The sequence below is a fragment of the Pseudophryne corroboree genome, chromosome 4 (genome assembly GCF_028390025.1).
Source record: "Pseudophryne corroboree isolate aPseCor3 chromosome 4, aPseCor3.hap2, whole genome shotgun sequence".
Lineage (NCBI taxonomy): Eukaryota > Metazoa > Chordata > Amphibia > Anura > Myobatrachidae > Pseudophryne > Pseudophryne corroboree.
Genome location: NC_086447.1, coordinates 113,180,694 through 113,206,287, shown reverse-complemented (window position 1 = coordinate 113,206,287; position 25,594 = coordinate 113,180,694).

Sequence of the window (25,594 nt, the reverse complement as noted above, 5' to 3'; positions counted from 1 at the left end):
TTGGAGGCACGGAGTTGTTTGGAGGCACGGAAGTGCTTGGAGGCACGGAGATGCTTGGAGGCACGGAAGTGCTTGGAGGCATGGAGGTGCTTGGAGGCACGGAAGTGCTTGGAGGCACGGAGGTGCTTGGAGGCACGGAGGTGCTTGGAGGCACGGAAGTGCTTGGAGGCACGGAGGTGCTTGGAGGCACGGAGATGCTTGGAAGCACGGAAGTGCTTGGAGGCACGGAGACCGCAGGAACGTGGGAGCTCTGGAGATCACAGCTTCTGACAGCAGAATTGATGATACTCAGGCACCGGAGCTCTGCCCGGCGTCTGAATTTAAACTTCCCGCCTCTCTCCGATTGGCGGAGAGCGCCGATGACGTCACCCGTCCATCTGACCCCCGGGGACGCCAGGCGCACCCGCGACGCCCGTCTCCCGGATATCCGCCGGGACCAGCGCCGACAGACAACAGGAGCCGGGGACCACCAGCGGGGACGGCCGCCAGGAAGCCCAGCGCACCCGGAGGGGTAAGCGCAGCGGCCGTGGCGGCATGACAGGTGTGATGTGATGTCCTGACGTATGGATTCAATTTTGGATGTTAAGTAAGTGGCAAAGTCAAGAGCAGAGAGTGAGGAAGGAGACGAGGTGGAGGTGGGCAGAGGAGTGAGTTTAGAGTGGCAAAGAGGCGCCGGGGGTTGGAAGACTGGGAGGAGATGAGGTTCTTGAAGTATGACTGTTTAGCAAGCGAAAGGGCAGCACTGAAGGATGAGAGCACAAGTTTGAAATGGCGGAAGTCTGCCTTAGAGCGTGATTTCCTCCAGTGTCGCTCAGCAGCATGTGAGCATTTTTGCAGATATCTGGTGCATTTGGTGTGCCAGGGTTGAGGTGTTAATTTGCGAGGGTGAATAGTGGTTGATGGAGCAACAGAGTCAAGAGCACAAGTAAGGGATGCATTGTATGTGGAAGTGGCTTGTTCAGGGCATGAGAGAGAGAATAGGAGAGAGAAGTGAGTCAAACAGGGAGGAAAGGAATGTGGTGTCAATAGCTTCAATGTTACGCTTAGTGATGGTAGCCTTAGGAGGTAGAGATGGGGAAGTCGAGAGAGATAGGTTAAAGGAGAGCAGGTGGCGGTCAGAGTGGGGAAATGGGGAGTTGGAAAAATCAGAAATATCACAGCGGTGAGTGAAGACCAGATCCAGTGAGCTCCCATTAACATGGGAGGGTGAGGAGGTCCACTGGGAGAGACCAAGTGAAGAGGTGAGGTTAAGGAGTTTAGAGGCAGGGGATTGTGTGGGGATGTCAATAGGGATGTTGAAATCGCCTAGGATAATGGAGGGAATGTCAGAAGAGAGGAAGTGAGGAAGCCAGGAAGCAAAGTTGTCGATGAATTTGGAAGCAGTGCCAGGGGGGCGGTAAATGACAGCTACTCTAAGATGGACTGGTTGGAAGAGGCGTATGGCATGGACCTCAAATTAGAGAATGTAAGGGATGGTTCTGGTGGTATGAGTTGGTAGGAGTAACTAGAAGGTAAAAGGACCCCAACACCACCCCCATGGCGACCCCCAGGTCAGGGTGTGTGTGAATGTGAGGCCCCCAGCAGAGAGAGCAGCAGGAGAAGTAGTGTCAGAGGGCGTAATCCAAGTTTCAGTAATGGCTAGTAGGTGTAGGCAGTTGGAAATGAAAAGGTCATGAGTTACAAACAGATCTGGCATTCCAGAGGGCACAGGATAGGGGGTATGAGTTTGTGGGAGAGATGTGAATGAGATTATCAGGGTTGCTGTAGCGATGAGGTGAGGTTAACTTTGAGGGCAGGGATGATGAGAGATGCTAAACGAAGATCCGTGGCCTCTGCCTCTTTGAGAGGATCTTCTGCAACAGGGCCCATTCATTTATCAAGACTTACCATGGCTACGTTTGACGGCATGGAAGTTGAACGGCTGATTCTAGCCAGGAGAGGGATTCCTGACAAGGTCATCCTGACTATGATCCAAGCCAGGAAGGGAGTAACGTCCAAACATTACCATTGTATCTGGAAGAAATATGTCTCTTGGTGTGAGATCAGACAATATTCTACTGTGGAATTTCATCTGTGACGCTTCCTGCATTTTCTGCAGTCGGAAATGGTATGTGTGCCTACGCCTAGACTCCATAAAAGTTCAGATTTCTGCCTTGTCTATTCTCTTTCCGAAACAATTGGCTTCTCTCCCTGAGGTCCAGACGATCTTGAGGAGTGTCCTTCATATCCAGCCTCCCTTTGTGCCTCCCACAGCACCTTGGGATCTCAATTGGGTTCTACAATTCCTCCAATTGGACTGGTTTGAACCGTTACAGGAGGTAGATGTAAGTATCTTACGTGGAAGACCGTCACACTGTTGGCCTTGGCATCGGAAGGGGCGCGTATCGGAGCTGGGGCGTTGTCTCACAAGATCCCCTACTTGATTTTCCATGAGGACAGAGCTGAACTCAGGACTCATCAGCAATATCTTCCTAAAGTGGTGTCGGCATTTCACACCAACCAGCCAATTGTGGTTCCAGTTGTAATTGACACCTCTGCTACTTCGAAGTCCTTGGACGTTGTACGGGCTTTGAAGATATATGTAAAGCGAACTGCTTGTCACAGGAAATCGGACTCGCTGTTCATTCTATATGATGCCAACAAGATCGGGTGTCCTGCTTCAAAGCAGTCTATGGCACGCTGGATCAGGCTCACTATCCAGCATGATTATTCCACGGCAGGTTTGCCGATTCCAAAATCTGTACAGGCCCACTCTACTAGATCGGTGAGTTCCTCTTGGACAGCTGCCCGGGGTGTCTCGGGATTACAGCTCTGCCAAACAGCTACTTGGTCGGGTTCAAACACGTTTGCCAAGTTTTACAAGTTTGATACCTACAGGAACCTCAGCACTCTCCCACCCAGGTTGGGAGCTTTGGTACTTCCCCATGGTACTAAATGGATTCCCAGTATCCCCTAGAACGTAAGAGAAAATAGGATTTTAATTACCTACAGGTAAATCCTTTTCTCGTAGTCCGTAGGGGATACTGGGCGCCCGCCCGGTGCTTTGTTCTTCCTGCACGGTTGCTTGTTTCACTGTTGTTTGGTCCAGCGGTTGCTGTTCCTGTTTTCAAGTTTGGTTAGCTTGGCTTTCCTCTTGTTCTGGTTGTGCTGGTTCGAAATCTCACCACTTTCCTTATCTATCCTTCTCTCAAAGTATGTCCGTCTCCTCGAGCACAGTTTCCTAGACTGAGTCTGGTAGGAGGGGCATAGAGGGAGGAGCCAGCACACATTATCAAACTTCTACAGTGCCCACGGCTCCAAGTGGACCCGTCTATACCCCATGGTAATAATTGGATTCCCTATGGACTATGAGTAAAGGATTTACCGGTAGGTAATTAAAATCCTAATATATATATATATATATATGTATATATATATACACATATATATACAGTCAGGTCCATAAATATTGGGACATCGACACAATTCTCATATTTTGGGGTCTATACACCACCACAATGGATTTGAAATGAAACAAACAAGATGTGCTTTAACTGCAGACTTTCCGCTTTAATTTGAGGGTATTTACATCCAAATCAGGTGAACGATGTAGGAATTACAACGGTTTCTATATGTGCCTCCCACTTTTTAAGGGACCAAAAGTAATGGGACAAACTAAACAATCCTAAATCAAACTTTCACTTTTTAATACTTTGTTGCAAATCCTTTGCAGTCAATTACAGCCTGAAGTTTGTAGTTTCTCGCAGCGCAGTGATCGGGTCAGAATTGCGCATGTGCTGGCGCCGCAGTGCACTGGCGCATGCCATAGGCCGTCGTTTCCCTGCGATCGCCTCTGCCTGATTGACAGGCAGAGGCAGTCGCTGGGCGGGAGGGGGAGGCACGGCAGCGTTTGGCCGCCGTTATAGGGGCGCGGTCCAGCCAACACAGGCGTGGCCGGACAATGCGGGGGTGCGGGCCGCAGCCGCTGCGTGATGTCACACGCAGCCGATGCGGGCCGGGGAGCGACGAGTAGCTCCCGGCCAGCACACTAAAGCTGCGCTGGCCGGGAGCTACTCCTAAAGTGCAAAGGCATCGCCTCTGTGCGATGCTTTTGCACTTCTGCGGGGAGAGCCGCAGTGACATGTGGGACGGGATAACCCTGTGCTGGGCGTCCCCTCCGCATGTCTGTTGTCATGATCGTAGCCCTGCAAATCAAGTCGGAATGACCCCCTCAGTACACTGCATTGTCCCCATTCATTCGGTTATTCCATCTCTGCAGTACAGCAACTCTGCCATCCAGGTGATGTTGCCATGGCTACACGGTATGTTATACCTCTTGTGCTACCCATGTCGGTCCACTTCTACAAAATTTCCTGGCCCCAGTAGCGTGAAGAACACGGTCATCCTGTGTAACCTGAGAGTTACTGAAATGGCTAATGCTCACATAATGATCCAATGCTGCGTCTTGCCTCCTCCGGCATTAGTTTATGTTCATACAGCAGCTGCGCCCAAAGACGCTGTATGAATTGTGCCCATCTCTGAATCAGGCCCATTGCACAGTAATATACAGTTTTCATGTGAAACTAAGGCAGGGGTGTAGCGAGGGTAGCTCCGGTGGAACACGAGCTCCGGGCGCAGGGCCACTGTACTAGCAGCCGCAGATCAGGAGGAGGAGAAGCGGAGGGGGCGCACACTGGCTCGGAGACTAGGTAGGGAACAGGTCAGGCAGGGGCGACAGCAGGAGACACTGACAGCCGGCACATGCAGAGCTCTGCCGACCCTCTTTTCTGAGTCTCACTGTCAGCTTGTAGCTGTGCAGCAGGGTTACTTCTGTCCTGCAGCACCACTCTATGCCCCCGCTGCTGCAGCACCTCTCTCTTTCTTGGAAGCTGCAGCACATGTCTCTATTACAGATGCTGCAGCAGCAGCTCTATCTGCCCTAGCTGCTGCAGCACCTCTTTCTGACCAAGCTTCTGCAGAACCTCTCTCTGCCACGGCTGCTGTAGCACCTCTCTGCAGCACCTCTCTCTTTCCTGGAAGCTGCCGCAAATGTCTCTATTTCAGATGCTGCCGCAGCTCTATCTGCCCTTGCTGCTGCAGCACCTCTTTCTGCCCCAGCTTCTGCAGAACCTCTCTCTGCCCCGGCTGCTGTAGCACCTCTCTCTTTCCTGGAAGCTGCAGCACATGTCTCTATTTCAGAAGGAGCCGCAGCTATATCTGCCCTAGCTGCTGCAGCACTTCTTTCTGCTCAAGCTGCTGCAGCACTTCTCTCTACATTGAAGCTGCAGCACCTCTCTCTGCCCCAGCACCTCTCTCTGCATTAGAAACTGCAGCACCTCACTCTGTCAGGCTGCTGTAGCACCTCTCTCTGCCCCTCAGGCTGCTGCGGCACATCTCTCCCTGCCACTCAGATTGCTGCGGAACAGCTTTCTCTGCCCCTAAGGCTGCTGCAGCACCTCTGTCTGCCCCTCAGGTTGCTGTGGAACAGCTCTCTCTGCCCCTCAGGTTGCTGCAGAACAGCTCTCTCTGCCCCTCAGGCTGCTGTGGCACATCTCTCTCTGCCTCTCAGGTTGCTGCAGAACAGCTCTCTCTGCCCCTCAGGCTGCTGTGGCACATCTCTCTCTGCCTCACAGGTTGCTGCAGAACAGCTCTCTCTGCCCCTCAGGCTGCTGTGGCACATCTCTCTCTGCCTCTCAGGTTGCTGCAGAACAGCTCTCTCTGCCCCTCAGGCTGCTGCAGAACAGCTCTCTCTGCCCCTCAGGCTGCTGCAGAACAGCTCTCTCTGCCCCTCAGGCTGCTGTGGCACATCTCTCTCTGCCTCTCAGGTTGCTGCGGCACAGGCTGCTGCAGGACCTCTCTCTGCCACTCAGGCTGCTGCGGCACAGCTCTTTCTGCCCCTCAGGCAATTATGGGGCATTATTTTAATTAAAACATAGTGGGATTTATCAGGTCTGGCATGGCAGTTTTAGTGTAAAGGGGATTATGAAATCATGGGGCAGGGTCAGTTTTGGTGCATTATTTTCATTGAGAATGGGGGGGGGGGAGAGTTTCAGTTCTGTGGTGGGGGGGGATCGCATTTAGAGATTATCAGATTGGGGGTTTATCAGGTCTGTGGGGGTCACATTTGGGGCTTTATTTTCATTGAAGAATTGGGGGTTTTGAGGTCAGTTGGGGCATATATAGTGTTTTTAATTTATTTGAATTAAACAAGTAGTTTAATACAGGTACTTCCATAGCGGCTCTACGCGTATAAGGGGCTCTACTGCGTGGCGTAACGTGTATAAGGGAATCTACTGTGTGACATAATGTGTATAAAGGAAACTACTGTGCGGTACAATGTGAATTGGTACTATTCTGTGGCCACGCACCTTCCCAATGAAGCCATTGTTTATTTACCTGTTATTTATATAATGCACACATATGCATGGGGAGAATATACAAACTCCACAAAGTTAGGCCATGGTGGAAATCAAACCCATGACCTCAGTGCTGTAAGGCAGTAATGCTAACCATTACACCGTCCATACTGTCATGCCCCTATATTGTTGTTGAAAGCCTTCGGCATGCACTGACCCTATTTTAAACATGGGGGACACCCGAAGGAAACTTTCGGTCTGATCCCCACAAGGTTTAGAACCGACCTTTCACCAATATAGGATTTTTAAATTTTGTTTCCCTTCAAATGTAATATGTGACCACATGTTAGCTAGGCCCCGAATTCAGCACAGGAGGGGAGGGTGCCAAAACATACCCTTGCTTCAGGCACCATGCCGCCTAGCTACACCTCTGAGCTAAGGTATCTGTCATGGGATTACACGCAACATGAGTATACAGAATAGGAATATCAGCAATATAAACTAGAGATGAGCGGGTTCGGTTTCTCTGAATCCGAACCCGCCAGAACTTCATGTTTTTTTTCACGGGTCCGAGCGACTCGGATCTTCCCGCCTTGCTCGGTTAACCCGAGCGCGCCCGAACGTCATCATGACGCTGTCGGATTCTCGCGAGGCTCGGATTCTATCGCGAGACTCGGATTCTATATAAGGAGCCGCGCGTCGCCGCCATTTTCACACGTGCATTGAGATTGATAGGGAGAGGACGTGGCTGGCGTCCTCTCCATTTAGATTATAAGAGACTGAGAGAGATTTACTGGAGCTGACTAGGAGGAGTACTGTTACTGTAGAAGTGTAGAGACTGAGTGGAGAGAGTTTACTAGTGAGGACAGTGCAGTTTACTTTATAATCCGTTCTCTGCCTGAAAAAAGCGATACACAGCACACAGTGACTCAGTCACATACCATATCTGTGTGCACTGCTCAGGCTCAGGCCAGTGTGCTGCATCATCTATTATCTATATATAATATTATATATATCTGTCTGACTGCTCAGCTCACACAGCTTATAATTGTGGGGGAGACTGGGGAGCACTACTGCAGTGCCAGTTATAGGTTATAGCAGGAGCCAGGAGTACATAATATATTATATAGTGAGTGACCACCAGACACACAGTGCAGTTTATTTAATATATCCGTTCTCTGCCTGAAAAAAACGATACACACAGTGACTCAGTCAGTCACATACCATATCTGTGTGCACTGCTCAGGCTCAGGCCAGTGTGCTGCATCATCTATTATCTATATATAATATTATATATATCTGTCTGACTGCTCAGCTCACACAGCTTATAATTGTGGGGGAGACTGGGGAGCACTACTGCAGTGCCAGTTAGATAAGCTGAAGGCTGCATAAGCCTGAGGCAATATAAGCGATCAACTTTTTGTGATTGGTTGTTAAATGACTAAGCAGTTGCTAGGCAGATCAGTTTCCCATTTGGGTTTTTTCCTATTGGATTAGAGGGTTGTGCATCAAGATGGAGAGGAGGGTCTCAGTTTAGTATATAAGGGGTGGCCATCTTGCCAGACTTCCTCTGCCTTTCAGTTTTGCCCGCCCGCCCTCCCAGAATGCGGATAGGTTTTGTTTTGCTGTGGGCTATTGAAAGCCAGATTGGCGGGAAATCGCTGCCAACCAGCTGTCACACAGGCATAAGTGGTCATTGTGGGGCTCCCTCTTTAAATGGACGGCAGGTGTGTCCTTTTCTTGCGGTTGGACATTTAGACGTTCCCCTGCGGGAACCGAACGTTTGCCAGAGAAAGAGGGGTAAGGCCAGCACAATGCGGGTTATGCGGGAAGGAGGCGGGGTATGTGTACTCCCCTCCTTGGTTTGGTGGTTTCCATCTAGGTGACGGGTGCTGGTGGTTTGGCAGCGGTTTTCTGTTTTTGCCATCCTCCAAACTAGAGTAATTATATATTCAATTTCAATTCTAATTCGGCCTCAATTATTAGTTTAAAGAGTTGGTCAGCGATTAATAAACATCGTCTGACCTTTAACTCCAGCTACTGTGTCCGTGTCTTTATTTCAGTGTGTGGTGTGGTTTTATTTAGTGATAAGCTAGCTTAAATACAAGGTTTATGTAATCACAATAAAGTTATGAGCGGCTTATAGGTTATAGCAGGAGCCAGGAGTACATAATATATTATATAGTGAGTGACCACCAGACACACAGTGCAGTTTATTTAATACATCCGTTCTCTGCCTGAAAAAAGCGATACACACAGTGACTCAGTCAGTCACATACCATATCTGTGTGCACTGCTCAGGCTCAGGCCAGTGTGCTGCATCATCTATATATATTATATATCTGTCTGACTGCTCAGCTCACACAGCTTATAATTGTGGGGGAGACTGGGGAGCACTACTGCAGTGCCAGTTATAGGTTATAGCAGGAGCCAGGAGTACATATTATATTAAAATTAAACAGTGCACACTTTTGCTGCAGGAGTGCCACTGCCAGTGTGACTGACCAGTGACCTGACCACACTGACCACCAGTATAGTTAGTAGTATACTTATATTGTGATTGCCTGAAAAAGTTAAACACTCGTCGTGTGACTTCACTTGTGTGTTTTTTTTTTTTTTATTCTATAAAAATAAAACTCATTCTGCTGACAGACAGTGTCCAGCAGGTCCGTCATTATATAATATATAATATATACCTGTCCGGCTGCAGTAGTGATATATATATATTTTTTATATCATTTATCATCCAGTCGCAGCAGACACAGTACGGTAGTTCACGGCCGTGGCTACCTCTGTGTCTCTGCACTCGGCAGGCAGTCCGTCCATAATTGTAATACCACCTAACCGTGGATTTTTTTCATTCTTCTTTATACATACATAGTTACATAGACATCTTCTCTTTATCAACCAGTCTATATTAGCTGCAGACACAGTACAGTACGGTAGTTCACGGCTGTGGCTACCTCTGTGTCTGCACTCGGCAGGCAGTCCGTCCATAATTGTATACCACCTAACCGTGGTTTTTTTTCATTCTTCTTTATACATACATAGTTACATAGACATCTTCTCTTTATCAACCAGTCTATATTAGCTGCAGACACAGTACAGTACGGTAGTTCACGGCTGTGGCTACCTCTGTGTCTGCACTCGGCAGGCAGTCCGTCCATAATTGTATACCACCTAACCGTGGATTTTTTTCAGTCTTCTTTATACATACATAGTTACATAGACATCTTCTCTTTATCAACCAGTCTATATTAGCTGCAGACACAGTACAGTACGGTAGTTCACGGCTGTGGCTACCTCTGTGTCTGCAGTCGGCAGGCAGTCCATAATTGTATACTAGTATCCATCTCCATTGTTTACCTGAGGTGCCTTTTAGTTGTGCCTATTAAAATATGGAGAACAAAAATGTTGAGGTTCCAAAATTAGGGAAAGATCAAGATCCACTTCCACCTCGTGCTGAAGCTGCTGCCACTAGTCATGGCCGAGACGATGAAATGCCAGCAACGTCGTCTGCCAAGGCCGATGCCCAATGTCATAGTACAGAGCATGTCAAATCCAAAACACCAAATATCAGAAAAAAAAGGACTCCAAAACCTAAAATAAAATTGTCGGAGGAGAAGCGTAAACTTGCCAATATGCCATTTACCACACGGAGTGGCAAGGAACGGCTGAGGCCCTGGCCTATGTTCATGGCTAGTGGTTCAGCTTCACATGAGGATGGAAGCACTCAGCCTCTCGCTAGAAAAATGAAAAGACTCAAGCTGGCAAAAGCAGCACAGCAAAGAACTGTGCATTCTTCGAAATCCCAAATCCACAAGGAGAGTCCAATTGTGTCGGTTGCGATGCCTGACCTTCCCAACACTGGACGTGAAGAGCATGCGCCTTCCACCATTTGCACGCCCCCTGCAAGTGCTGGAAGGAGCACCCGCAGTCCAGTTCCTGATAGTCAGATTGAAGATGTCAGTGTTGAAGTACACCAGGATGAGGAGGATATGGGTGTTGCTGGCGCTGGGGAGGAAATTGACCAGGAGGATTCTGATGGTGAGGTGGTTTGTTTAAGTCAGGCACCCGGGGAGACACCTGTTGTCCGTGGGAGGAATATGGCCGTTGACATGCCAGGTGAAAATACCAAAAAAATCAGCTCTTCGGTGTGGAGGTATTTCACCAGAAATGCGGACAACAGGTGTCAAGCCGTGTGTTCCCTTTGTCAAGCTGTAATAAGTAGGGGTAAGGACGTTAACCACCTCGGAACATCCTCCCTTATACGTCACCTGCAGCGCATTCATAATAAGTCAGTGACAAGTTCAAAAACTTTGGGTGACAGCGGAAGCAGTCCACTGACCAGTAAATCCCTTCCTCTTGTAACCAAGCTCACGCAAACCACCCCACCAACTCCCTCAGTGTCAATTTCCTCCTTCCCCAGGAATGCCAATAGTCCTGCAGGCCATGTCACTGGCAATTCTGACGAGTCCTCTCCTGCCTGGGATTCCTCCGATGCATCCTTGCGTGTAACGCCTACTGCTGCTGGCGCTGCTGTTGTTGCCGCTGGGAGTCGATGGTCATCCCAGAGGGGAAGTCGTAAGCCCACTTGTACTACTTCCAGTAAGCAATTGACTGTTCAACAGTCCTTTGCGAGGAAGATGAAATATCACAGCAGTCATCCTACTGCAAAGCGGATAACTGAGGCCTTGGCATCCTGGGTGGTGAGAAACGTGGTTCCGGTATCCATCATTACTGCAGAGCCAACTAGAGACTTGTTGGAGGTACTGTGTCCCCGGTACCAAATACCATCTAGGTTCCATTTCTCTAGGCAGGCGATACCGAAAATGTACACAGACCTCAGAAAAAGAGTCACCAGTGTCCTAAAAAATGCAGCTGTACCCAATGTCCACTTAACCACGGACATGTGGACAAGTGGAGCAGGGCAGGGTCAGGACTATATGACTGTGACAGCCCACTGGGTAGATGTATGGACTCCCGCCGCAAGAACAGCAGCGGCGGCACCAGTAGCAGCATCTCGCAAACGCCAACTCTTTCCTAGGCAGGCTACGCTTTGTATCACCGGTTTCCAGAATACGCACACAGCTGAAAACCTCTTACGGCAACTGAGGAAGATCATCGCGGAATGGCTTACCCCAATTGGACTCTCCTGTGGATTTGTGGCATCGGACAACGCCAGCAATATTGTGTGTGCATTAAATATGGGCAAATTCCAGCACGTCCCATGTTTTGCACATACCTTGAATTTGGTGGTGCAGAATTTTTTAAAAAACGACAGGGGCGTGCAAGAGATGCTGTCGGTGGCCAGAAAAATTGCGGGACACTTTCGGCGTACAGGCACCACGTACAGAAGACTGGAGCACCACCAAAAACTACTGAACCTGCCCTGCCATCATCTGAAGCAAGAAGTGGTAACGAGGTGGAATTCAACCCTCTATATGCTTCAGAGGTTGGAGGAGCAGCAAAAGGCCATTCAAGCCTATACAATTGAGCACGATATAGGAGGTGGAATGCACCTGTCTCAAGTGCAGTGGAGAATGATTTCAACGTTGTGCAAGGTTCTGATGCCCTTTGAACTTGCCACACGTGAAGTCAGTTCAGACACTGCCAGCCTGAGTCAGGTCATTCCCCTCATCAGGCTTTTGCAGAAGAAGCTGGAGACATTGAAGGAGGAGCTAACACGAAGCGATTCCGCTAGGCATGTGGGACTTGTGGATGCAGCCCTTAATTCGCTTAACAAGGATTCACGGGTGGTCAATCTGTTGAAATCAGAGCACTACATTTTGGCCACCGTGCTCGATCCTAGATTTAAAGCCTACCTTGGATCTCTCTTTCCGGCAGACACAAGTCTGCTGGGGTTGAAAGACCTGCTGGTGACAAAATTGTCAAGTCAAGCGGAACGCGACCTGTCAACATCTCCTCCTTCACATTCTCCCGCAACTGGGGGTGCGAGGAAAAGGCTCAGAATTCCGAGCCCACCCGCTGGCGGTGATGCAGGGCAGTCTGGAGCGACTGCTGATGCTGACATCTGGTCCGGACTGAAGGACCTGACAACGATTACGGACATGTCGTCTACTGTCACTGCATATGATTCTCTCAACATTGATAGAATGGTGGAGGATTATATGAGTGACCGCATCCAAGTAGGCACGTCACACAGTCCGTACTTATACTGGCAGGAAAAAGAGGCAATTTGGAGGCCCTTGCACAAACTGGCTTTATTCTACCTAAGTTGCCCTCCCACAAGTGTGTACTCCGAAAGAGTGTTTAGTGCCGCCGCTCACCTTGTCAGCAATCGGCGTACGAGGTTACATCCAGAAAATGTGGAGAAGATGATGTTCATTAAAATGAATTATAATCAATTCCTCCGCGGAGACATTGACCAGCAGCAATTGCCTCCACAAAGTACACAGGGAGCTGAGATGGTGGATTCCAGTGGGGACGAGTTGATAATCTGTGAGGAGGGGGATGTACACGGTGATATATCGGAGGGTGAAGATGAGGTGGACATCTTGCCTCTGTAGAGCCAGTTTGTGCAAGGAGAGATTAATTGCTTCTTTTTTGGGGGGGGTCCAAACCAACCCGTCATATCAGTCACAGTCGTGTGGCAGACCCTGTCACTGAAATGATGGGTTGGTTAAAGTGTGCATGTCCTGTTTTGTTTATACAACATAAGGGTGGGTGGGAGGGCCCAAGGACAATTCCATCTTGCACCTCTTTTTTCTTTTCTTTTTCTTTGCATCATGTGCTGATTGGGGAGGGTTTTTTGGAAGGGACATCCTGCGTGACACTGCAGTGCCACTCCTAGATGGGCCCGGTGTTTGTGTCGGCCACTAGGGTCGCTAATCTTACTCACAAAGTCAGCTACCTCATTGCGCCTCTTTTTTTCTTTGCGTCATGTGCTGTTTGGGGAGGGTTTTTTGGAAGGGCCATCCTGCGTGACACTGCAGTGCCACTCCTAGATGGGCCCGGTGTTTGTGTCGGCCACTAGGGTCGCTAATCTTACTCACACAGTCAGCTACCTCATTGCGCCTCTTTTTTTCTTTGCGTCATGTGCTGTTTGGGGAGGGTTTTTTGGAAGGGACATCCTGCGTGACACTGCAGTGCCACTCCTAGATGGGCCCGGTGTTTGTGTCGGCCACTAGGGTCGCTTATCTTACTCACACAGCGACCTCGGTGCAAATTTTAGGACTAAAAATAATATTGTGAGGTGTGAGGTATTCAGAATAGACTGAAAATGAGTGTAAATTATGGTTTTTGAGGTTAATAATACTTTGGGATCAAAATGACCCCCAAATTCTATGATTTAAGCTGTTTTTTAGTGTTTTTTGAAAAAAACACCCGAATCCAAAACACACCCGAATCCGACAAAAAAAATTCGGTGAGGTTTTGCCAAAACGCGTTCGAACCCAAAACACGGCCGCGGAACCGAACCCAAAACCAAAACACAAAACCCGAAAAATTTCAGGCGATCATCCCTAATATAAACATGATGGGGGAAGGTTTATGTAAGCATGGGTCACCTATAATAGAATATTCTGGGCCTTATGTCTATGATAGTTTAGAAAGGCCAATCTGCTTTCCTGGGGGATTTTCATCTGTCATTTTATGAGTCACCAAAGATAAAGGGGCTTATTCTGATTCATGCGGATATCTGAATGTGGCTGTATTTGGCGATTGTTCGCAAACTGTACATTCTCCATGGCCAACACATGCAACTTTGTACGCATCTCAGTCATTTCTTACCGATGGCTGAATGTGCGTTAACTTATTAGGTGGCAATGGTGTAAGTTTGTAAGTAAGAGAATCGTCCTATTCTGAGTTATGCATATGGATTGTGCATGCCAATTTCAGTCGCATCATCTGCATAAAGTATGGGGTTTACTAGTGAGGACAGCTGTTCTTGTAAGCAAAGGGCTTGGGGCGGTACCATCACTTCAATGCAAATGGCTCAGTATACGGGCAGAAAGTTGTTTAGAAAATGCGATAGCATTGCATGGGACTTAGAGTCAGTCACAAAAAACATCAGAATGTGAAAAAGTGAGGCTAATACCAGGGGTTTATTAACACCCAAGCGGACTCATGTGCTGTGGGCCCCCGTCCTCTAAACAGCACCCTCCTCCCAGCACTGTATCTTACCTTGTGCCAGCAAGAGGGTCCTTCCTCCTCCCTGGCACCATCTTCCCAGTGATATTCAGGACAATAGCGCGTGTGCACAAGAGATCGAGAGATCTGGCAAAGTGCCAGAGTTTTTGCTTACACTGCGCCATCTTCCAAAAGATATTTCTGGGAAGATGATGAAGTGGAAGAGAGGGAACACGCTTGCTGACACAAGGTAAGTATACACTGGTTGCAGTATGTGGGGAGTGGGCACCCCCTGGGTCCAGGCCAGGAGCGTAGATAGCCACGCTGGCCCCCCGGGAAAAGGGGGTGTGGCTTCAGAAAGTGGGCATGACAATGCCTGTGCATATCTAAATATATATATTTCTTAAGTAATTCACAGCCGCGTGCACTCCACAAGAGGGCACCATTTCAACTTGGGGGGGCACGGGGGAGGGCTCCCGCTTCCTACCTTACTTTATCAAGTAGCGGGTCCCTCCTCTCCAGCCAGCATCATCTTCTCAGTGATATTTGGGAAGATGACACTGGCCACTAGAGAGCAAAGACTGTCACTGTGCCAGAGTATTTGCTTTCAATGTGTGGGTGCCACGTTCCTGAAGATAGCAGCGGAGAGATGGCGCCGTCCCCAGCACGGATATACTCCAGGGAGGATAGCGGACCCGGGCACCCTGCTGGGCCCCTCCAACAGCCCAGGCTCAAGTAATTAGTACCCGCCCCCCACACTACTCTCAGCGCCACTGATCCATGGGCCTGTGTGCACCGCACACTCTGCACCCATTATAAATACGCCTATAGCTAATACAGGGGTCCATTTACTGAGCCTTTGGGAGACATAAGGTGTAGAGAGATAAAGTACCATCCAAACAGCTCACAACTGCCATGTAACAGGCTGTGTTTGAAAAATAACTGATTGGTTGGTACTTTCTCTCTCTCCACTTTATCTCTCGCCAAGGCTTAAGGCCCATATAGACGGGCCGATGTGGGAGAGATGTGTGCTGAGCGAACCGCTCAGCACACATCTCTTCCCCCGCTCAGCACAGCGCAATGTGTGCTGAGCGTGCAGGGGGAGACGGGGACGGGGGGGGGGGGGCGCTCATTTCACCCAGCGGTGAGCGACCCACTAGATTGGCCTGCATGCAGGCCAATCTAGCTCCAGCGATAGCGATGCGCTGGGCTGCGCATCGCTATCGCTGTAGGGGGTACACACAGAGCGATAATGCTTAAATTCTAAGCAATCTAGTCAGATTGCTTAGAATATCGCTCCGTGAGTACCCCCCTTAAGTAAATAGACCCCACAGTCCATAGTAAAGAACAGTCCAAAGAAATTATCCACTGATAAAACTGTTCCCCAATTTGCATTGTTCTGCATTAGGCTATAAAAGGTCAGCACATTTTGCTACTGGAATTTTGCATTGTGTTCCCAGTTCTATTCACAACCGAACCACTCAGTGGAATAAATTAGCTGTTGTCCCAGCTTTATTCTTTCAGGAAAATGCATAATTATTCTTAGCTTTTATTTGCTGTGCCTTACAAAGTACATAAACAAAACAAGAAAAAAAAAAGAGACTTAGGGGTATATTTACAAATGTACGGGGTTTTAGAAGTGGAGATGTTGCCCATAGCAACCAATCAGACTCTAGCCATCATCTTCTAAGAGGTGATAGATAAATTATAACTAGAATCTAATTGGTTGCTGTGGGGCAATCTCCACTTATAAAAACCTGCACTTTAGTAAATATACCCCTTACAATACAACGTATTGCAGAACATGGACAAGGTTTATAAACATTGCTGCATAATACCCAAATAACCGGCACTGGATTTTAGGAGGGATGGGGGGGGGGGGGGTAAAGAATCAATCAGACCCAGCCACAATAGCGGCCCGTAGCGCAGCTTGCTGCTGGCGGCAAATTGCGCATGCAGTGGCCACACGGCAGCTGCGCAGACACATACATTGCAGTTGCATCCCCGATAAATGCGACCGCAATGTAATTGACAGTGGGCATTAGGGAGGTGGGGCAGGGCAAACGGGGGCAGGTCGGGACCTTTTTCGGGTCAGCTGCGTGATGTCACACGCATCCGGTCCAATAAAAAAAATTGGCTACCGCCAGGCTGCGCTCCCAAGGGTCAAACTTAGATCCGATGCGTTCACAATTAGATTGCGGACGCATCGAGAGGCGGCCTCACCCTTACTGGGCAGCCTTGCTATGTGCTGGGAGGCCACCAGCATGTGAGGAGATGAACGCAGATCTAGCTGCGTATGTAGCCATCTGCATTCATCTCTGAATAACCCCCTTGGTTTGGTGCCATTGTTGGCAGTGGAGAGGAGATGATAGTGTAAGTGAGGGAAAGACAGTGAGCGATGAGCATGGAGAAGTGGGTTAGGATGAGAGTTGGAAGTCTATGATAAAGAAGTGTGTCCTGAGAGCTTGTTCGAAGCTTTGTAGAGAGATGGAGAGTCTGATAGGGAGAGGGAGAGAGTTCCAGTTGTAGGGAGTAACATGTGCAAAATCTTGGAGGCGGGAGTGGGAGAAAGTAATAAGTTGAGAGGAAAGGTGTAATTAATTTGTGGAGTGAAGTGGGCAGGCGGGAGTGTGAAGGGAGATGTGGACAGAGATGTAAATAGGAGAGGACTGAATGAGGGCTTTGTAAGCAGATCTAGATTAACAACAGGATGGCAGGGGTGGTCGTCCAGGGCCCTACACACAAGTGGGGACCAAGACAAAGCTACATCGCCAGAGTGGGTGCACTGTGTCATATGTGAACTGGGATTTGTGTAAGGCATAATGTGAACTGGGGCACTACAGTGTGTTTAGTACATTTGTGGTGCTTGGAGTCAGGGTTGGATACAGAATAAAATAACAAGGGGGCACCACAATATTTGAAGGGGATGTAGGGACAGTGGGGAACTGGTGATACTAATAATTGTGCTTGCCAGAATCACACGCCCCTGACAAATAGAGATGTGGCCTTACTGCAAGGGGTGTGGCCTCACAGGATATACAGTCCACACAATGGTGACTGGGAGAGGCATTGGGTGGCATGATGGGGGAAGACAGGGAGAGGCAGTGGGTGACAGGGAGAAAGTGACGGGGAGAGGCAGAGCGTGATGGGGAGAGACAATGGGTGACAGGGAGAAGGTGAGAGAGGCAGACAGTGAGAATGAAAGCTGTGGGTAACAGGAAGAGGCAGATGGTGACAGCAAGAGGCAGACGTGACAGTTAGAGGCTATGTGTGACTGGGAGAGGCAGAAGGTAACAGGGTGAGGGTGATGGGGAGAAGCAGATAGTGACTGGGTTAGGCAAAAGGTACACGGGAGAGGGTGACGGGAAGAAGCAGATAGTGACTGGGAGAGGCAGAAGGTAACAGGGAGAGGGTGACGGGGAGAGGCAGACAGTGACTGGGAGAGGTTGTGTGTACCTGGGAGAGGCAGAAGATAACAGGGAGAGGCTGTGACTGGGAGAGGCAGAAAGTAACAGGGATTGGGTAACGGGGAGAGGCAGGCAGTGACTGGGAGAGGTTGTGTGTTACTGGGAGAGGCAGAAGATAACAGGAAGAGGGTGACGGGAAGAGGCAGTATGTCTGTTTTCACTACCTTTCCCTATTGACAGCAATATCACTTATCCCTCTCACATCTTGACCCGGCGGGGATGGTGGTTCCCAAACTTTCTTGGTTCATGGCACCCTTAGTGTCTCAGACTTTTTTTGTGGCACCCCTAGGTGCCAGTGGGGCCAAACTCCAAAAAACTATGCTATGTCAGACCATATTCCCCATTGATAATAATTGGAACTGCGATCTGCTGTGTAAATTAACCTTCTGCAGGAAATGTCAGTAAAATCTCCTGTATTGGGCTGTTAGCACACAGCATCAATTCATAAAATTCTGCAGAAACGGTTGTTTCTACATCATTTTATGAAAATAAAAATACTTGGCCCATAGGCCCCTAAATCTGAATCATAACCCACAGAGCTGTCACTCAAGTATGGAAGTTAAAACACAAGAACATTATACTTACCTGCCATCCTCTGGTTTCTCTGTATCGCTTCTGACCAGCAGGACTCCACCACCTTCTGCAGAAGGGGAGGAGGAAGGTAAGTTGTAAAGAAGGCAGAAATGGAAGTAAAAGGGCTGGCAGAGGAAAATGCAGGGACATATAAACATATACACAGGGGCTTAGTGGAGGGGAACACAGTGACACACACACTGGGTCTTGGAGGGGGTAGGCAATGACATGGTGACACACACGCACTGGGTCCTGGAGGTGGGGACATGATGACACACACTGGTCTTGGGATTGGGGGGGAGGCAATGACATGTTGACACACACACTGTGGGGCTTTGAGGGGCATGGTGATACACATACTGGGGTCTGGGGGGGAAAGGAGAGACACACACACTGGGTCCTGGATTAGGGCGGTGACATGGTGACCTTAGTGACCTGCAGGGGGTAACTGCTATCGCAGTGATTATTCATTTAATAAATTTCATTTTGTGAGATTGCATGCTCAGCTCATAATGTAGATTGCTTGTATTCATGGTCAGAGTTTGTTTGGAATATTTCCACATGTAACGTGTACTTGCACAATGAATATAACTAAATGTGTCTTGTTTGATCTTGGAAGCTAAGTGTGTTGGACCTGGATAGTACTTGGATGGGAGACCACCTGGAAATACAAGGTGTTGTAGTTACATGCATGACAACAAACAGCAGACGTGAAAGGCAAGCTTCACTCTAGGAATCTATATGTATTAACTTTACCTCCTAAACTCTCTATATGACACAGTTAGGTTTAGTTTTGACTCCACCCAGGCACAAATAATAATATTGTGCAATTGGAATATATCATAACAGCATTTTAAGACTTATTCTGACCAATCTGTACTCACGTAATTGTCAAAGATATTGGGCGGGATGTAATGTAGTGCGAGTTCAGCGGCCGTGCGGAATGCCAACTCTACTCAGACTTTTCTTTAAATTGGCAATCATTTACAAGACATGGTTTAACCTTGTAAATGATTGCCCCTTTAAAAAATGTCTGAGTTCGGCTGGCATCCTGCACCTCCGGCGATCTTGGACGCCAGTACATCCCGCGGCAGGGGTTGTCAGCTACTTTATGTGTAGGATTAGTGTAAACTGGTAACCCAGGTCAATCCAACCCAGGACCCGTTTAAAACAGAAGAGATGATCTTTTCTCCAAGCACCGGGGCTGCACGTGTGTGCAGTGACATCGTCAACCCGTTAAGAAGCCGGGTCCAGCCGCCTGTCTGTAAGAAGTTTCAGCCGGGGTCACATCCGGGTTGGATACATGTACAGAATCCCGGGTGCGACCCGGCATTTTCATCTAAAAGGGTATCGGTATCGGTCTTCTACTCTCATTTTAGAACATCGGAAAATTCTTGGTAATGAAATATTATTACCCACTTCACCTGTGCTACTTGTCCAGTCAGTGAGCCTGATCCATAATAGATCGCTACTGAGGCTGAGATAGCGATGTTCTCAAATCTGCTATTGCTATAGGATAAAAGATGGCCACTGCAAAAGCATTAACAGATTCGCAATGCATACGCAAAAAAAGGCCAGCAAATCAATGAGAATGCAGTCACACCGGGCGCCATGTTTTTGAATGCAGCATTCGCAGATGACATCAGATACACGCCCCGAAAACAGCCATGATACGCCTGCGTTTTCCCAATGATTCCCCATAAACGCCATGTTACCACCCACAAATGGTCACTTCCTTTCAATCAAAATGCGTTCACTTTACAATTAGTCTGCATACGCAAGGCGATCGCATTTTGCCCTTTGCGCACACGCAAAGCGTTCACAGGTCACGCGCAGTTTGCCAATAATCGCTCTCTGCGTGCAATCTCACATTTGCAATTGGTAATGAATCAGGCCCAGTGTGCACTGTAGGTCCGCCCAGTGGCGTAAGTTCGTCCCAGTTGCCCGGAGGCAAGATAAATATTGGTGCCCCCCCCATATTTAGATAAGTGTGTGTGTGTGTGTGTGTGTGTGTGTGTGTGTGTATGGAGTGTTCTGAATTTTTTCTGATATACTGTATATATACATTTCATTGTCTTTTATTTTAAATCGCACATTTCTTAGCAGTCATACCTAGGATTAGAACCCATGACCTGTTACACTGACAGCAGACACTTTACTGATGGAGCTATTTGCTCCTGTACAGTAAGCATGAGAATTTTAACTATATGAAGTTATGTGTAAATGTCAGAGAAGTAACTTTATATAGTTACAATTCTCATATTTCCTATACAGGAGCAAACAGTGCTTCCAGTGTAATAGGTTGTGGTTTCTAATCCTGGGTATGACACTTGTAAAATATATATCTACCGTATAATATAAAGGATGTGATTTGTAAGGTGCAGGGACCAGTGAGGAAGTCGGCCACTGAAGAGACAGCGGCAGCTATCAATTAACTTAATGCAATGGTATCACAGAATGGGAGGAGAGGTGCCACCCTTCAGAGCAGGAGCCCGGCGGCAGATGACTCTGTTGCCTCCCAGAGTTACGCCTCTGGGTCCGCCTGTCCAACATCGGAAAGCATGATGGATGCTTTATTTGGTATGAACCTTCAGCATGCTGCCACTGAAAACTGTTTTGAACGCAACGTCTAGTCATAAAGAGTAGTTTATGCAGTAACAAAGCAATAATTAAACAATACTATCTAAAATAAATATTTGACATTCCAAGGAAAGTAATCAGATAACACTATTCAAGCGAAGTTTAGTACTAGTTGAATTAGCTTTACATTTTATACTATTGATTACTACAGTAAAAAAAATCTCACATTGTATTAAATAATGTGTGTGTGACAGTGAGAGAGCAAAATGACGCCTCTGATGGCAGTTACTGTGATCAAACAGGTTTTCAGGGATGCTAGGGTTGGCTTTACCAGTGAATCAGGCCTTCAGGACCGCTGGGGTTGGATTACCAGCGAAGCAGGTCTTCAGGAACACGGGATTGGCTTTCCCACCTAAGAATGCCAAATTGATTTCTCACAAATATTTAAAATGCCCACTCTAATATATATTGTAAATGCCTGCATCTCTTATTACCATATCCCATGAATGTGCGCTATACATCGCAAAACACTGCATCCCATAAGAGAAAACAATACACCCACACATTATCTGAGTTCCAAAGCTCATTGATGTATATATTTGTTATGAAAAGGATATGGATTCAATATATATTACAAAGTACAGTATACCTATATTTACATTATTACAACTCACACAGTAAGCAGTTAATACATAAAGTTACATACAGTTACATGTCAGCATACAATACCATTATCCTTAAGTTATATAAATTTGTCTTTCCATATCACTCTCTCTCTCTGTAAATAAATACAGGAACTGATCTGCCAGCAAGTCCATCATCGTCTCAGACCTTACAGCCACTAACTTCCTGTGTGGTCAATGTGTTATCTAGTTTCTGGGGGAGGGGTTCACGATGAGTCACCAGTTCCTTTGTATATGCTGAACAGGTTCAGCCTTGGGGACGTCCAAAGGGGCTGGCCTGAGTTTCCTGTTTGGAATATCTATTGTTCTAATAAAAGTGATTTTAGCTTTTATACATATAATCATAACTATTTGTTGCAATGTCCTACAACTTAATAACAAGTATCAAATTAATCTACACATTAAGCTGGTTGTTTTAACAGTAAACACGACAGGTCTATCTTGTTTCGTTCAAATAATACACATTCATGACATTACTTCATTAGATAATTTTAAACCATCATGATGTCTGGCGCTTGATACCACCACAATTATGTACTGCATGAAATAAGTGTCGAATCCATCTCTGTGGCATGTCCTTGTAAATGCGTGTGTTACCATATATTGCTGTGCTCGCTGCGCGTATTTGCAAGTATAGCGACTTATATGTGTGTAGTTTGTATGTTCTCTTTATGTAATTTTTTTACTTTGACAGTCCACCCTTTGGCAGTAAACAATAACTGCCATCAATTATTAACATAAGAAAAAAATATTTCATACCATAATCGGTGACCTAGACACAAGTATGTATGCATTTCACAAATCAGACACTTGACTATATTTGGGGAAGACAGCAAGGAGGACGAGACATCCTCTATATGCACTCGGCGGTCACGGGACCACTGGTTGGATGTGGGACAACATTCAACCTATAGAGTATGCTGGGACAGTGCTTTGGCCTATAATGTCTCATTTGCGATGAACATTTCACACATACATGTACCTATGTCTTTGTACACTGATGTTTGGATTCGATTGAGGTTCTGCTGGGTAGATGTAGAAGACACAAACAAATCGTGACAGTGACATATAAAATTTTCATGATCTACATATTCCTATCATTTTCTGAACATTGTTTCCATTTCTGGAACGTATGCTAGGTCTGTTTAATCATTGAACAAGGGTTATAAGTAGTGTCCTTCCTAAATAACATAAACCTTCAGAGTTCGGGGAGAGCCACTCATAAACCTTTCTTCCACATATATTAATGAGCTCTTTATCTGCAATGTGTGAATAGCTATTGTCTGATTGTTTCTGATTACCTCTGAACTCCATAACTACTAGACCTTTGATTTTTCTCTGACTTTAACAAACTGATCGGCTAATCCTGGGATCCTATAAGGAGATCATTCCTTCCTACAGAACCAGTTCCAGTCCCACACTCGACTCCTCATAAAAAAAAAAAATCGCAAAAATAGAATATCCTGAAAGAAAATATTTGTCAGCGGGAAAGAGAGAAAAGAGAAATTGTTAGGGTCTCCTGCCCTGTGCTGCCACGTCGTCATGGCAACCGGGAGACAAGTGCTAGTGGAGTAACCTGAGCGCAGCTGATACTCCGGTTCGGGTCTTTTGCTGTGCAGTGGTTATAGGCTCTGTGCACGGCAGGGGATCCGGTGCTGGTTTTTGTGCTCACAGTCTGTGAGGTCTGAGTGGGGCGTGGACAGCACCTGCTTTATAAGGCCTCTTTTCAGGGTAAGCAGATGCTGCTGAATCTCTGTTGGTTAGTCAGTTCATGAAAGTTAGCCAGTACTGTGTAGCTTTGTATTTGTTTGTTGCTTACTGCAAATAGGCCTGGGGATTTGGTATTACACTCTGCCAATCCAGACCTAGCAGTAAGACTGGAGTCAGTCGTTTAGCTTGCTGGGGTTCTGTTATTACTCTGTGAACTTAGCAAGTTTGCGGCTGTATTCTAACACTTGCCTGTCTAATCCTGTCTCACTGTGCTAGGTGTCAGGGGTCAGTTTAGTGGCAGTAAGCTTAAACCTGTGCACTGCAAGTGAGAATCAGGATTGTGGAGGCTCTCCTTGTGTCTATCATTCCATCTCTGACCAAGGAGTTTACTGCCACACCCGTTGGTAACCCTTTAGGGTTTTGCTGTTGCCCTTAGCAACAGCATTTCGGGTTCTCTACGTATTAAAACACAACATCTTGCTTTTTACATCTGAGCAGTTCTAATACAGGGGAGATACCCAGTTCCTTGGCCTCTGGGCTTCTCTGTTCACTGTGTGTGTATTTTGTTACCCTGTCACCTTCTGTGTGCGTTGTGTCATGTTCCCCAGTTTGTCTGTGAGTCCATTTGTTTTGCATAACAGTTCAAACACCAGTACATTCCTGCAGACACTGGAGTGCATAACAGTTCTGACACTAGTACTTTCCTGCAGGCACTGGTGTGCATAACATATTCAGCAGCCTAATACTCCTGTTGAAATTTTGTGGGAATATGGAGCATACCCCTCAAAATACGTTGCAACAGGTGGTCGATCAGGTGCAGGTCCTGACTCGGCAATTTAATGATTTGTCCATTAAAATGCACACCTCCCAGGCTGCTGGCGGAGCTCCCGCAGCAGCAGCACCTGCAGGGGTTAAGGAGCCGAAAGTAAATCTCCCGGATCGTTTTTCTGGAGATCGCTCGCAGTTCTTTTGTTTCAAGGAGAGCTGCAAGCTATACTTCCGGCTTAGGCCTCAGTCTTCTGGGTCGGAGATTCAGCGGGTGGGCATAGTGATTTCCTTGCTACAAGGAGACCCACAGGTCTGGGCATATGGGTTGCAGCCTGACTGTCCGTCGCTTAAAAGTGTTGATGCTTTTTTTACGGCACTGGGCATGTTGTATGATGACCCTGACAAGACGGCCTCAGCCGAGGCTCAGATTTCGATCCTTAAGCAAGGGCGAAGGCCAGTTGAGGTTTACTGTACGGAGTTTCGGAGGTTGGCCCATGATACCCAGTGGAATGACCCAGCCCTGAGACACCAGTACCGAAGAGGTCTTTCTAACCAGATAAAGGACCAACTGGTACAATATCCCTTGCCTGATAGCTTGGATCAGCTCATGCAGTTATCCATCCGGGTGGATAGACGGCTGAGAGAGCGTAGGCTTGAAAGGGAGACTGAGATTTCCTTCCTTCCCAAGGGAACCTCAGACTCTGAGGAATTTTCTGAGGAGCCTATGCAGATTGGGGCTACCCGCCTCTCCTCGCGTGAGAAGACGCGGAGGAGACAGCAGGGGTTGTGTTTGTACTGTGGGAATAAAGGTCATGTGGTAGTATCATGCCCAGAAAAGCCGGAAAACTTCAGGGCCTGAGGGTGATGGGAAATATCCTGTCAGGCCAGAAGTCAGAATTTCCCAAGAAGACTTTTATCATTCCGGTGACCTTGAAGATCCTCGGTCAAACTGTCAAGACTGAGGCCTTTGTGGACAGTGGGGCCGACGGGGTTTTTATGGACCGCCAATTCGCCCTAAAACACTCTGTTCCCTTAGTACCCTTGGCATCGGAAATTGAGATTTGTGGGTTAAACGGGGAACCATTATCCCAAGGTAAAATTACCTCTTGCACTAGCCAGATTTCTTTGTTTATTGGAGCCACACACTCTAAAAAATTGTCCTTTTATGTGACTGTCTGTACTTTTGCCCCATTGGTGTTGTGGTTACCCTGGTTAAGGGCCCACAATCCTCAATTTGACTGGGTCTCTGGGGAGATTCTTAGTTGGGGTACTGATTGTTTCAGGAGTTGCTTGAGCCTTCCAGTCAGGCTCTCGCAGCTAAGTTTGCCAGGATTGCCAGGGTGTTATGCAGATTTTGCGGACGTGTTCTCCAAAAAAGTTGCAGAGG